The sequence below is a fragment of the Pituophis catenifer genome, unplaced genomic scaffold (genome assembly GCF_029215685.1).
Source record: "Pituophis catenifer annectens isolate HBS135680 unplaced genomic scaffold, rPitCat1.0.hap2 SCAF_6, whole genome shotgun sequence".
In the NCBI taxonomy this organism is placed as follows: Eukaryota; Metazoa; Chordata; class Lepidosauria; order Squamata; family Colubridae; genus Pituophis; species Pituophis catenifer.
In genome coordinates, this window is record NW_027256886.1 from 51,008,932 (window position 1) to 51,022,423 (window position 13,492).

Below are 13,492 nucleotides of genomic sequence, written 5' to 3' on the forward strand. Positions count from 1 at the left end.
TGATGCAACGTTGCATTAAACTGCAGTATAAAAGAACATACATTATTGATTCTACTTCTTGAGTGCTACAAGAGCAGAAATGGAGAGCCACAGGGAGTCTATAATATTTCTCCTTAACAGTGCTGAAAGAACAGCTTTGATAGTTGATAGTTTGATAGTAGGATCAGGGAGAAAATGTAGGGAACCATGCCTCTTTGATTCATTCTTTTTGGCACTTAGAAAAAAATGGGCAAAATATCACTGGAAACAGAGTACAGCCCAGTGGGCTGATAGATAAGTTTAAGCCAATAATTGAATTGTTGGGGGCAATATGCTGACTCTCTAAACCGCTTAGAGGGGGCTATAAAGCACTATGAACCGGTATATAAATCTAAGTGCTATTGCTATTACTAGCCAGATTCTTTAGTCTGACCTGCCTTCTTCCAAGCCTAAGAGATGCATTTGAGATGCATTTGAAGTATCAAGCTTCAAAAACTTATTTTTAGAATCTTGATTGAACAGATCCCAAGAGATTAAAGCTAGAATATGGTCCCTTAGCTGCCCCAGTTAAAAGTTGTGCTAAAGCTTTTGCCTGGTAAAATGTAGTGACTACAGTACCAAATTCCCTAATTCACTGAAGAATACTCAGAAAGTGATCAAATTAAAAAATGCTGTTTTTTTTTTTTTTTTTTTAATTTGATTTATATGCCGCCCTTCTCCGGAGACTCAGGGCGGCTTACAATGCGTTAAGCAATAGCCTTCATTCTTTTGTATATTTTTATACAAAGTCAGCTTATTGCCCCCACAAACTGGGTCCTCATTTCACCTACCTTAGAAAGGATGGAAGGCTGAGTCAACCTTGAGCCTTGGAGAGATTCGAACCAGCAGAAATTGCAGGCAGCTGTGTTAATAACAGGGTACATTAACCACTGTACCATCAAGGCTCTTTATTGATTTAGTGAGAAACATATAAATACGGGTGATGTAGAATTGGAGTCTCAGCTCCCCTAGGACCGTGTCCACGCTCAAAGAACACGCTTAAAGCCAAGCTGGTGTATCTTCATTTAATCGTGGCAATCAGCGCTTACAGAAACCGGAATGCAAAGCTAGCAAAACAAAGACGCAGCTGTCACGCCCTTGCAAGCGAGTCCTTATATAGTTCCTTCCAGATTACATTCAGCTGGAAGGTCTCGTACTTCCTCATTTCCTTCGGACGTACTGGGATGCCGTCATTTTTCTAGAGTGTTCTCAGAGTAGTAAGCTAACCCCACGCGACCCCATAAGGCACCCGTGCACATAAACGCCTACTCGGAAGCCTATTCCACCACCATCACCCATGTGGCTCAACCCCCCCCCCTTCCAGTCGGGTATCCATGTTCTGCCGGTGCATGGACATGATGTCGAGTGCTTCTTGACGCTCGACAGGCGGCTCCCCCTACCAGGCGTCCGTCTAAGAGGAGGAGACAAAAAGAGATGATATTAATGGTCAGGTAAGGGATGTGGTTTCTGGGGGTTTGCTTTGTGGAACTTTCTCAGTAATCTGGGGGCGTTTATGTCTTTTACAGGTACCCAGGATGCTTCACTATCAGGATACCCTGTCCAGCGGACTAAATAGTATAACTGGCCTCTACGTAGTTTGGAATCGATGATGTCTTGTATTTCATAGTGGGCACCGGTTACCGGGCCAGGAGGTGGTTTTGGTGTTGTAGTGGGTGTAGTGGCCGGTTTTAACAAGCTAGAGTGGAAAACCGGATGGGTCTTTCCCAATAAGGGGGGTAGTTTTAGCATGAATGTTACGGGGTTAATTACTCTAATGATAGGAAATGGGCCTATATATTTGGGTCCTAGTTTTTTACTTGGTAATCGTAGCTTTAAGTATTTTGTTGACAAATAAACCAGGTCTCCGATCTGAAAAGATGGACATGTAGCCCTCCTTTTGTCTGCCTGGAGCTTGTATTCATCGGCTGCCCGTGTCAAAGCGGTTTTTACGTGAGGCCACACAGCATTCACGTTAGTAGCCCAGTCGTTGGGAGTCATAGGTTTTTGGAGGGAAAGGTCTAACTCCGGGATAGCAGGGAAGTCCCTCCCCATGACTACCCGGAACGGAGTAAATCCGGTACTCCGATGTACTGCGTTATTGTATGCCGTTTCAGCAAATAGAAGGTAATCAACCCAATCGTTTTGTTGGTAGGTAACGTAGGAGCGTAAGTATCGTTCTATCATGGCATTCGTGCGTTCAGCAACACCGTTCGTACTAGGGTGATAGGCTGAACTAAGGCCCTGGGTTGACCCTATATCACGGAGAAACCCTCTCCAGAATCGGGCGGTGAATTGTACCCCTCGGTCTGATATTATCCTCTTAGGCACTCCATGCAAACGGTAAATATGTTGTAGGAATAAACGTACCAGGCGTCGGGCAGAGGGTAAGCCTTTACATGGAATAAAGTGGGCTTGCTTTGAGAAAAGATCGACTACTGTCCAAATAACGGTATAACCTCTGCTACTGGGAAGGTCTACAATGAAATCCATGGCTATTTCCTCCCATGGTCTGTTTGGTTCGGCTACGGTTTGTAATAAGCCCAGTGGCTTCCCTGGTTGTGGCTTGGATACCGCGCATGTGTGGCATCCCCGGACGTATTGGTCAATGTCTTTCCTCATTTTAGGCCACCAGAATTGTCTGCGCGTCAGATGTAGGGTTTTAAGGAACCCGAAGTGTCCGGCGGTTTTCCTATCATGGCACTGGAGTAACACTCGTTGTCTCAATGTTGCTGGAATATAGAGTTTATCTCCCCACCACGCTAGGCCATCATGGTGGGTTAGGGATGCTGCATTGTTTTGTGCCCATGCGTCCGTCCGAATGGCTTTCCGTAAAAGCGTGAGCCAATCCTCGGTCTGCGGGGCTGTCAATACATACGCTTTTAGGGGTGAGATTACTGCTTGTAAACCCTCATCTCGTTTACTGTGATATTGCGGCATCCGTGACAACGCATCCGCTAAAAACATTCCTCTAGCTGGCTTATACACGAGGGCAAAACGGAACCGCTGAAAATATTGTGCCCATCTCACCTGTTTTGGGGACAGTTTCCGAGGTGTTTGGAGGGCCTGTAGATTCTTGTGATCTGTCCAGACCTCGAACGGTATGGGATTACCCTCCAGTAGGTGCCGCCATGTCTGTAATGCCCATTTTACGGCATAGGCCTCTTTCTCCCACACTGCCCAGTTCCTTTCTGCGGTTGTAAATTTTCGGGAGGTGTATGCACAAGGCCTTAACATACCGTTCGCATCTTTCTGCATTAGAATAGCTCCTACTGCCACGTCACTAGCATCCGCTTGTATTACGAACGGTTGTGACGTGTTAGGGTGTATTAATACGGGTTCAGTGGCAAAAGCCCGTTTAAGATTTTCAAAGGCTTGTTGGCATTCAGATGACCATTGTAGTTTGTATCCCGGCCTAGGCTTTTTCCCAGGGGCCACCACACCTTTTGTTCGCAATAGCTCCGTTAATGGTAATGCTGTTGTTGCAAAGGACGGAATGAAATGTCGATAAAAGTTTGCAAAACCTAAAAAACTTTGCAGTTGTTTACGGGTTTGCGGAGCTTTCCACTCTAAGACCGCAGCTACTTTCTTCGGGTCCATCTGGATACCAGTACGACTAATTCGAAAACCTAGATAATCGATCTCCTCCCGGTGGAACTCACATTTTGAGAGTTTTACAAAAAGATGTGCGTCCAGCAACTTGGTCAGGACCTGTCTAACCAGCTGGACGTGTTCTTCCATTGTATCAGAGTAGATCAAAATGTCGTCCAGATAGACTAAGACGCCCCGATATAGGTGTTCATGTAAAATACCGTTTATAAGCTGCATAAACACCGCTGGTGCCCCTTGTAGACCGAAAGGCATCACCAGGAACTGGTAGCTGCCGAGGGGAGTGTTAAATGTGGTTTTCCACTCGTCTCCCTGACGTATCCGTACCCGATAATAGGCTTCGCGGAGGTCCAATTTCGTGAAGATTTTCCCTGACGCCAGGGTAGCCAACAAATCAGTTATCAGCGGCAGGGGGTACAACGGTTCTACGCAGACAGCATTCAATCCCCGGTAGTCAACACATAAACGTAAGCCACCATCCTTCTTACCTCGAAAGAGGACGGGTGCCGCTAAATGCGAACGACTGGGACGAATAAATCCCCGGGCCAGGTTTTTATCTATATACGTTCGCAATTCCTTCAGTTCCTGTGGTGTCATCGAGTACATACGGGGTTTTGGCAACCGGGCTCCGGGAAGTATTTCGATACCACAATCCGTATCCCGATGGGGGGGCAGGATGTCACATTCTTCCTCGCTAAATACTCGGGCGAGGTCATTATATGCTTGGGGGTATGTACCTTGTCTTGTTGTTTCTTGCTGGAGAGCCACCCTCTCTTTTGTACATGGCAGTCTGAGCCTACGATAACCCCCCTCCCACCATATGTGTGGTTCCCACCTGTCCAACCACGCGAGCCCAAGAATGATGGGTTCGATCATCTGGGTTACTACAATGAACCGGATCATTTCCTGATGGGCTCCTATTTGCAGGAATACGGGTTCTGTAACACTGGCAGTAGGTGTGCCTCCCAGGATGGACCCATCCATCTGCTCGAATTTAATGGGGGTACGAAGAGTCAGGATCCGAAGGCCCAAGCCCTCAGCTACCGACTGCCGCATAAGGCATCGAGTACAGCCTGTATCAATTAAGGCTTTTTGTTCACACTCCTTCTTAGTGACAGGATGTCTAAGGGTCACTGGTATCAGGAAGGGGTGTACAGGGTCACTTACCATAGGATCCTGCAACTCATCTCCGTTGTCGCTTTCTTCGGATGCGTCGGGGACACGAGCCGTCCCTGGCATGGTATTACTGGACCGGGTTGTCGGTTCTAACGAGGGCGTCTGCGTGGCTGCCCTAGAGCGTTCTGGTGTTCGTAGGGGTCGGTCACGTGGCGTGGTAGTCGGAACGGATGGCCGGGAAGTTGACAGTCGCGGGGCTGCGACGGGGCAGTCCGCAGCTCTATGACCCTCTTGGTTGCATCGAAAGCACCGGAACGGGCGTCTGTTCGCCTCGGTAGCGGTCGGCCCGAATGCCGGGGTTCCTCTAAACGCCCCGCGGTCACTGGATCTGCCACTTGGACCACGACGGGACTGGAACGGTGGTGTGTTCCGAGGCCTGAATTCTCGTAAACCAACGTCTAGGCTCACCGCTGCCTTGTACCATTCGGACAATCGTGGGCCTAGACCCCGGTATACACAGGCCTGTTTTATTTCTCTATCTAGCCCTGCCTGGAATTGGTGGATAAGTAATCGCTCTGGCCACGAATGGAGTTTTCCTGCCAGATTACGGAACTCCTTGACATAATCCTTGGCAGGGCGACCACGCTGTCGTAGGTTGACCAATTCACCTTCGATGACCTGGGTCCGAGTTTCATCCTCGAACCTATTGCGTAATGCTTCAAGGAACAGGCCCAGATCTGTTAACTCGCGGGCGTGTTCACTATGCAAATCGGCAACCCATTCAGCTGCCTCCCCCGTGAGCACTGCTGTGACCGCCACGACCATGGACCACTGCGAAGGATATAATCTGCCATAAAGGTCCATATGGCTTATTACCCGACTCAGGAACAGTGCCACCTTTCCTGCAGTTCCATCAAATGCAGCCTGCACAGGCGGTAATCCCCAGGGATGTTGCTGGAGGGGGGGTGCCCAGGGACCGTGGCCCCATGCCGGTAGCGGGTCTCTGTAACGCTGTTGTGGTGGCCTATCTCCTGTGCCGGGTAGCTGTCGAGGGGCGTCTCTCACGGGATCTACTCTCCTCTCTCTCCCGGGCTGTGTAGCGGCACCGGAAGTTGCGTGGCTGCCCTCGCCCCCACCGTATGAATGTACAGCCTGTCTCCGCTCTCCACTCACCCAGCGTTGTTCACGCCCCTCCAACTTCAGCTTCGGGCTGGCAAGGCGGAATTTGCTGTCAGAACTCCCACCCGCCGTACCGCCTCCCGACCAGGAGGTGGCTCCCTCCATGCTGGGCGCCCATGGCTGCCAGGAGGGCGCGTCGCGAAAGCTCGCCTCGCCAAAACGGTCGCGTAGGATCTCTAGGGTGGAAGGCCCCAGGCCAGTGGAGTGGCTCCAGTCCCCTTCCTCGTCTTCCAGCCATCGCCGTTCCCTCCAATCCTGGAACTGGGAACCGGCATAGGGCGGGGTTTGAAGACGCATCCCACCTGTCTCTGGGCCGGGCGTCTCCCGGGCGTTGCGTTCGCGTTCCTTTCGTTCACTAGGGGCGCCGTCGACCCCGGGCTCATGCTGTTTCGGCCGCACCACCGGCGGGCTGGCCGCCCCATCCATCCCGGCGTCAACCTCCTCCTCCGCTTCGCCCACAGTCTCCGCTGTATCCTCCGGCAGCACGTCGGCCGCTACGCCCTCTGCCATCCCGTTCCTTCCTTCACGGGGGGGGGGGGCGGCTCCAAAACGGCTTGTGAAAAGGGAGAGCTGCGTCTTCCTCTCGGCTCCCCTAGGACCGTGTCCACGCTCAAAGAACACGCTTAAAGCCAAGCTGGTGTATCTTCATTTAATCGTGGCAATCAGCGCTTACAGAAACCGGAATGCAAAGCTAGCAAAACAAAGACGCAGCTGTCACGCCCTTGCAAGCGAGTCCTTATATAGTTCCTTCCAGATTACATTCAGCTGGAAGGTCTCGTACTTCCTCATTTCCTTCGGACGTACTGGGATGCCGTCATTTTTCTAGAGTGTTCTCAGAGTAGTAAGCTAACCCCACGCGACCCCATAAGGCACCCGTGCACATAAACGCCTACTCGGAAGCCTATTCCACCACCATCACCCATGTGGCTCAACCCCCCCCCCCTTCCAGTCGGGTATCCATGTTCTGCCGGTGCATGGACATGATGTCGAGTGCTTCTTGACGCTCGACATGGAGCAGTGATGGGAAGGGATAGAGAGAAATTCTGTATTATGAACATTATTTGGCAAGAAATCCTTCAGGTTTTATATATCTGGAAGGCAAGTTATTTTGTAACTGCTACCAATCTATTTTAGAGCTCCCTAGATAATAGTTTGCTATCTAGCCCTGCAATCCTATATGTGTCTGCTCCAAGTAAATCCCATCAGTGTAGGTTTACTCATCACTAAAAGGTTTTATGATTTCATCCTAAATTAGCTAAGCAGTGTATCCATCTCACAGGCTTTCTTTTATTATAGAAATAGCATTATTCGTAAAAGTCTGCATCTTTTTTTTTTACAAGCAAGCCAATGAAGATTTTATATTGTTCAGAAAGGCAGCTGCTAAGCTTTCAGGGGTTCTTTTCTGCTGATTCTGATTCTCTTCCTCACTTATTGCATTTCCCTTATGTGGGAATAAAAAGAGTACATAGAGTCATTTTTGCTTGAATAACCCGTTTGCAGATCAAAAGCGTCAGCAATTCATGTTGGTATGTTTAATAAATATTTAACATGCTGCAGTCATTTGATATGTGGGTCCACTGTGTGGTAAGACAACATAAATTGTTTTTTTTTTTTAATATGCTGATGAGTGATAATAACATCAGGAGTGAATACAAAGAAGTTGGAGCTAAGAGAAAGCAGGTCTGAGCTCTAAACCGACAAAAAATTATTTCTTGTAGGAATACTCATTTCATACCAATTCCCTCTGTGTCTCACTAGAATTGGAGCAGTGATGGGAAGGGATGGAGAGAAATTCTATATTATGATCATTATTTGGCTAGAGACACAGTGCTGTGGTTTCCTCCAACTGGATTCCCCAAACATTGATTTAAAAATGTGTACATTAATGAATTGAAGCAGGTTCCTGTTACCTGAAATGAGAAGGTGGCACGTTTTTTGTCTGTTGTGTGTTGGTGTGGCAAACAAAGCTTTCATGTCACAGAGGTAAGGGCTGACTACTTAAAGTAGGACAGGTTAGCACAGGTTATGTAGCTTCCATGGAGCCAATAAAAGGGAGCAAAATATGAGGTGGGCAATAGCACTCTCCTTAATGGTTGGGCTGACTCATATTGCGCCATGAAGTGCATTCCAGGTCAAAACTATGCTCATGATACTATGGTTATAGGTAGGCCTTGCTTAACAACTATTAGATTATGATAGACTCCCCCAGAAGGAATTTACAACCTGATTCCTAAATTCTGACAGCCACACATACTCCCTGTTGTCAGACAATCACATTAAGGCATTTAGCAACTGGCTTGCATTTACAGTTGTTTTCAGCATCCTGTGGTCACATGATCATTCATTTATTCATTCATTCATTTTTCTAATTTCTGGCATTTATTTCCATTTTCTGGTTAAAAAAAGCGCCACCCTTTGAATAAAAAGGATTTGTTTAATAACTGCCATATTCACTTAACCACTATTGCTTTTGCTTCACTACTACTGCAAAAAAGTCGTAAAATTGGATGTAGTCACATGGTGACCTATTTAACAACCCAATGACTTTAACTCCCAGGATACCTCAGCCAACTTAGCTCAACTTCAATTCTAGAAGTTGAAGCCCTGAAGTCTTAAGGTTGTCAAGGTTAAGAAACACTGATTTAGAAGCTTATTAGTATTTTTTAAAATAAGGTACAGATGACAGACACAAACATTTTCAAAGAGGGAATTCTGGTTAGATTTCCAAGGGAATACCAAATTTAAAAAAATGAAAAACCCACCTGCAGGGAACACTTCTGCGTTAGCAATACAGAATATATATGCACCAGATAAACATTTCTTTCCCATTTATCCACTCCTTTTACTGTGCAACATGCTTATATTCCATGATTAATAAATGCAATTGATTTACAGAGATCAAATCCCCAAGAAATTGCATTAGATTGTCTCAAAAGAACCTTGAGACAAACTTTTCTCAGCTGAGCACAGATTCCAAATTAAGGAGTAATTTAAATTGTCTTACTTTTGAAAATGGTCTTACAATTCATATGCCAACGTATAATTATACTGGAATTATGAAGAGCAAATTACATAGAGCATGCTACAAGTAGTCCTTGTCTTAAGACTACACCTCAAACCGGAATTTCCATTACTAAGCAAGGAGGTTGTTAAGTGAATTGCACCGGAGTTTACAACCTTTCTTGGCATGGTTGTTAAAAGAATCTCATGGTCATTAAGCAAATACAGCTTCTCCCACTGACTTTGCTTGTCAAAAGCCAACAAGGAAGATTGCAAATGGCAATCATGTGAGCCCGGTATGCTACAACTGTCATAAATATATGATGGCATTGGTTGCCAAGTTGACTTAAATTTTGATCACATGACTGTGAAAATGCTGTGACAGCCATAACTGCAAGACTAGTTTTAAATTAATTTTCAGTGTCATTGTAACTTTGAAAAGTCACTTAATGAATGGTTGTAAGTCAAGGACTACCTGTATCAGATATTTTCTGTGTTTAATAGTTTTCATATAGTTTTCATAAACTATATGAAAAAACAATCCATAATTTTAGGTATGTATTTGTGCATCCGAAATATAGTTCTTACTGGATTTGGAATATGGTGGAAAAAAGTGAACACATCTACTTAAAACAATAGCTATTGCGGCTGGGCTACAAATATTGTTCTAATTCTAGAAATACATGACAACCCAGTTCAAAGCTACCCAAAATCTGGAAAGTTTTGAAAGATTCTGGAAATGCTGTTTGTAACTTTGCTGAGAACAAATCAGGAATAGTTCAATGTTTTTCAAAGCTTCCAAGATATTCTCTGCTCTCCTGGAGCAGAGAATATCAATGTTTGAAGGGGTTATACTCAGGGGTGAAATCTACTTACCTTCCCTACCGGTTCGGAAGTGCGCATGCCATCGTCACATCCAATTTTTGACCTTCTGCACATGTGCAAAGCCTTCTGCACATGCGCAGAGGATCAAAAACGGGTTACTTCCTGGTTTTAATGATGTCTGGGTAGGTGGGCGGAGCCTTGTGCTGCCACCGCTACCGGTTTGCGCAAGCTGGACAGAACTGGTAGGATTTCACCACTGGTTATACTGATACATTTGATTTCAGATCCTATAATGTAAGACTCTAGCAATGGATCTTTTTAGGTAATCAAACTCAGCGAGGACCAAAGTATCTGTGATTGCTTTAGACCACATATAATTAACTTTTGAGTGTTTATTTATTAGTCATAGCGACAATTTGGCTTGTGGACTGTTAAGTTTAAATCCCAGAAAGTTTTACATATGAGAACTGCAGGTTACAACCCTCCCCCCAATTCCTCTATGGTATGGACTGATTATTAATAATGGAACTAGTAGTTATTAAACTAACTAGTACGGAGCACTTTATAGTTGCCATCTTGGGAACAGGAAAACTATGTATCAACCTATGGCTGTTAAAATCACTGCCTTGAAGTATGCATTTTTAGTGTAAAGTTTCTCAGGCTACTCTGAATTAGCATTTATCTTTTCTATATAATTCATGTACCTCAAGAATCCTTGAATCTTTTTATAGTCAGTAAAAATTTATTATTAATGCATTCTATTAAAAAATGCTACAAGGGTGTCCCCTACAGGACAAGAACATATCATACCATGAATGCACATAAAAAAAATGTGAGGCTCCCTTAAAGGATTTTGGAATAGGTTAATAACTGTTCCTTGTAGAAAGTTGAAAAGTTCAATTTCATAGGCTTACATAAAACCAGACATTCAATGGAAACTGTTAGCTCAACAATGTAATGATGAAAATGAAAAACAAATACAAATTTAAAATACAGCCAACACTTTTATTTAAAAATGATTTATCCGAAATGGCAACTGACAAAAAAGACACTTGTACAATAAAGTTTTTTTTTTAAAGCTAGGAACATAATAATAACAGTTCTACAGTTATTTAAAAGAAAGCTTTGGATCTGATTTGAATTCCTCTGTTTTGGCTGACACAATCAGCCATAGTACTTTGGTTGAGTCACACAACTTTATGGTCTGAAGTGACCTATTTGAACTGAGTGGAGTAAATGAGTCAGTTGCTACTTCTCTAGTACCTTTTCTATTGATGCTTATAGTTGTCAGGGCTTCAAAGTTTCACAGCATTTTAACTCACTCTAACACAGGGCTGTCAAACTCATGTCGTCACGGTGGTGTCGTAAGGTATCGGGACTTTTTCGCCCTTTGCTAAACTGGGTGGGGGCATGGCCAGCATGTGATGATCTGGCTTGTGGGCCGGGAGTTTGATAGCCCTGCTCTAACACATCAATATTTGCTTACACTAACATGTGATACAGACATCACAAAACACTGTTTACTGGCACTGGAGGCATATATACAGGAGCAGTCTTAGGTTTCATTAATAAACTACCTGTCTTTCTTCAACTGGTTGGATCCAATCTCCTTTTTTTAAACAGTCCTGCAATCCCTAAGTCTGCACGTTGTCTATAAAATGCCACTCTCATATACTAATACAAAGCCTTAGATAACCTTAGGTAGCCTTAGATGGCAAACCTAAAAGATATTCTTACTTGAATATGACAAAGTCCTTAAACATCTGTAGCATTTACATTTGTGTTCATTCAGGTTATCAAAGAACCATACAGGGTTACAAACAACAGTTGAACAGTTGAAGACTGCTGGAGATTTATTTCTGCTGCTAATCCCAACTTTCCAACCACTTTTTCAGACTACTTCCTGATGTAATCCAACAAGAAATATTTGTGTTTTAGATGCCTAAAAATAAATATATGATAAGCCAGTCAAATCCTTAGATGTATTCTTAGAATTGAAATTGTATACATATATGAGCAAAGGGCTTCTGATGGAAGGAGCAGCCCACATATATAGTTCAGAAGAGAAAGAGTTCTGGCTAAGATGCTGTAAAATAATCCAGGCACAGGGTAGAGCAGTAGGATTGTCACTGACTTCATGAATGCTAGCCAATCAGTATAGAAACATCTATCGATATAAGCATTATCTAAAGCAATGGTGTCCAACCTTGGCAACTTTAAGACCTGTGACTGTCTGGGGAATTCTGGGAATTGAAGTCCACAATGTTGCCAAAGTTGGACACCCCTGATTTAGAGCCTTGATATTTTCTTTGTGACAAATGATGCTTTTGTTACCAAGGCAATGCAATGCTTTTGGCCCATCATAATGGGAAACCTGATGTCTGTAGTTCCTGCAACAAGCAAATAATTAATATGGCACATCTATTGCACAGTTTCATGATTGTCTGGAATGGTGCTCAGATATCAAAAGCCCACTAAATCGTTTTAGTACTTTCCTGACAGTAGCTTCCTAGCAATGATGCTTTCTGTTCATATATCATGAAAAATTACTCCTATTCAAGAATAAAATATAGACTCTGGTATGTTCGGTGAAGAGTCCATGCTAACTTTAAATGAGAATTTCTGTTGCATTTTCCTGAACTTAATACATCAACTCCTACATCCAGCTCCAATATTGTACAATGAAGCAGCAGACCCTGGAGGAACATAGTGGAGGGAGAAGAGATAATGCTGTATACCGTATAGTGAGTATACTCCACGTATACTCACTATACGCCTCCTAAACTAATTTACTGCCCTCAGTGCTACTCAACAACATGTGAGAATTTAAGTTTTTCTGCATGGAATTATACAGAGTGAAAAGGCTCCTTGTACAGTAGTTCTTTCCTTCAGGCAGCAAAATAATTATAAGATTCTTCCTACTTTGCTCTAATTATACTTTCTTTATTAAAAAGAGTGAAATTCCTTTCTCCCCCAAATCATGTTTATGTGTTTACATTAGATTCATTTCTGCAAGCAATGAAACTGACCTCAGAGAATACAAAGACATGTAGCTGATGCTTAGTTCCTATCTTGAAGTATTACTGTCCCTAAAGTGCACTGGAATCATCCCTTGCCTTAGACACATTTTATATATTACATCTTTAAATGTGCACAACTACAGGTGTTTAAAGAAGGAACTCATCGGTGTTATTTTTCCAAAGGTAAAGCTCATAGTCATGCACAGGGATCAGGACAGATCCCTGTATCCTGTGGGTTAAATCTGCATATATATAAAAGAAAGAAAAACAAATATTGCATATATATATATATGATTTGCTGTGTAAATAAAGTAGATTTTTATTTGTGCTTTTGATTCAGTATGAACTCCTGGCAACTAATGCCTGCAGTTTTCTTGCCAAGATCAGGGGTGGGTTCTATTTACCTTTACTACCGGTTTGCAGTGGGGCCGCGCGCACGCTCTTCTCCGCGTACACAGAAACTTCTGTGCATGTGCAGAAGTGTTTTGATTATGTCGGGGTCGGTGGGCGGATCTTCCTGCCAGTTTTACTACGGGTTCTATAGAACCAGTGGGAACCGGGGGCAACCCACCACTGGCCAAGATGAAGTGGTTCGCCATTGCTTCCTTTCTAGGGCTATGAGAGAGTGACTGGCCCAAGGTTACCCAGCTGGCCTTATGCCTAAGGCAGGGTTAGGGCTCACAGTCCCCTAATTTCTAGCCTGATGCCTTAACCATTATACCATACTG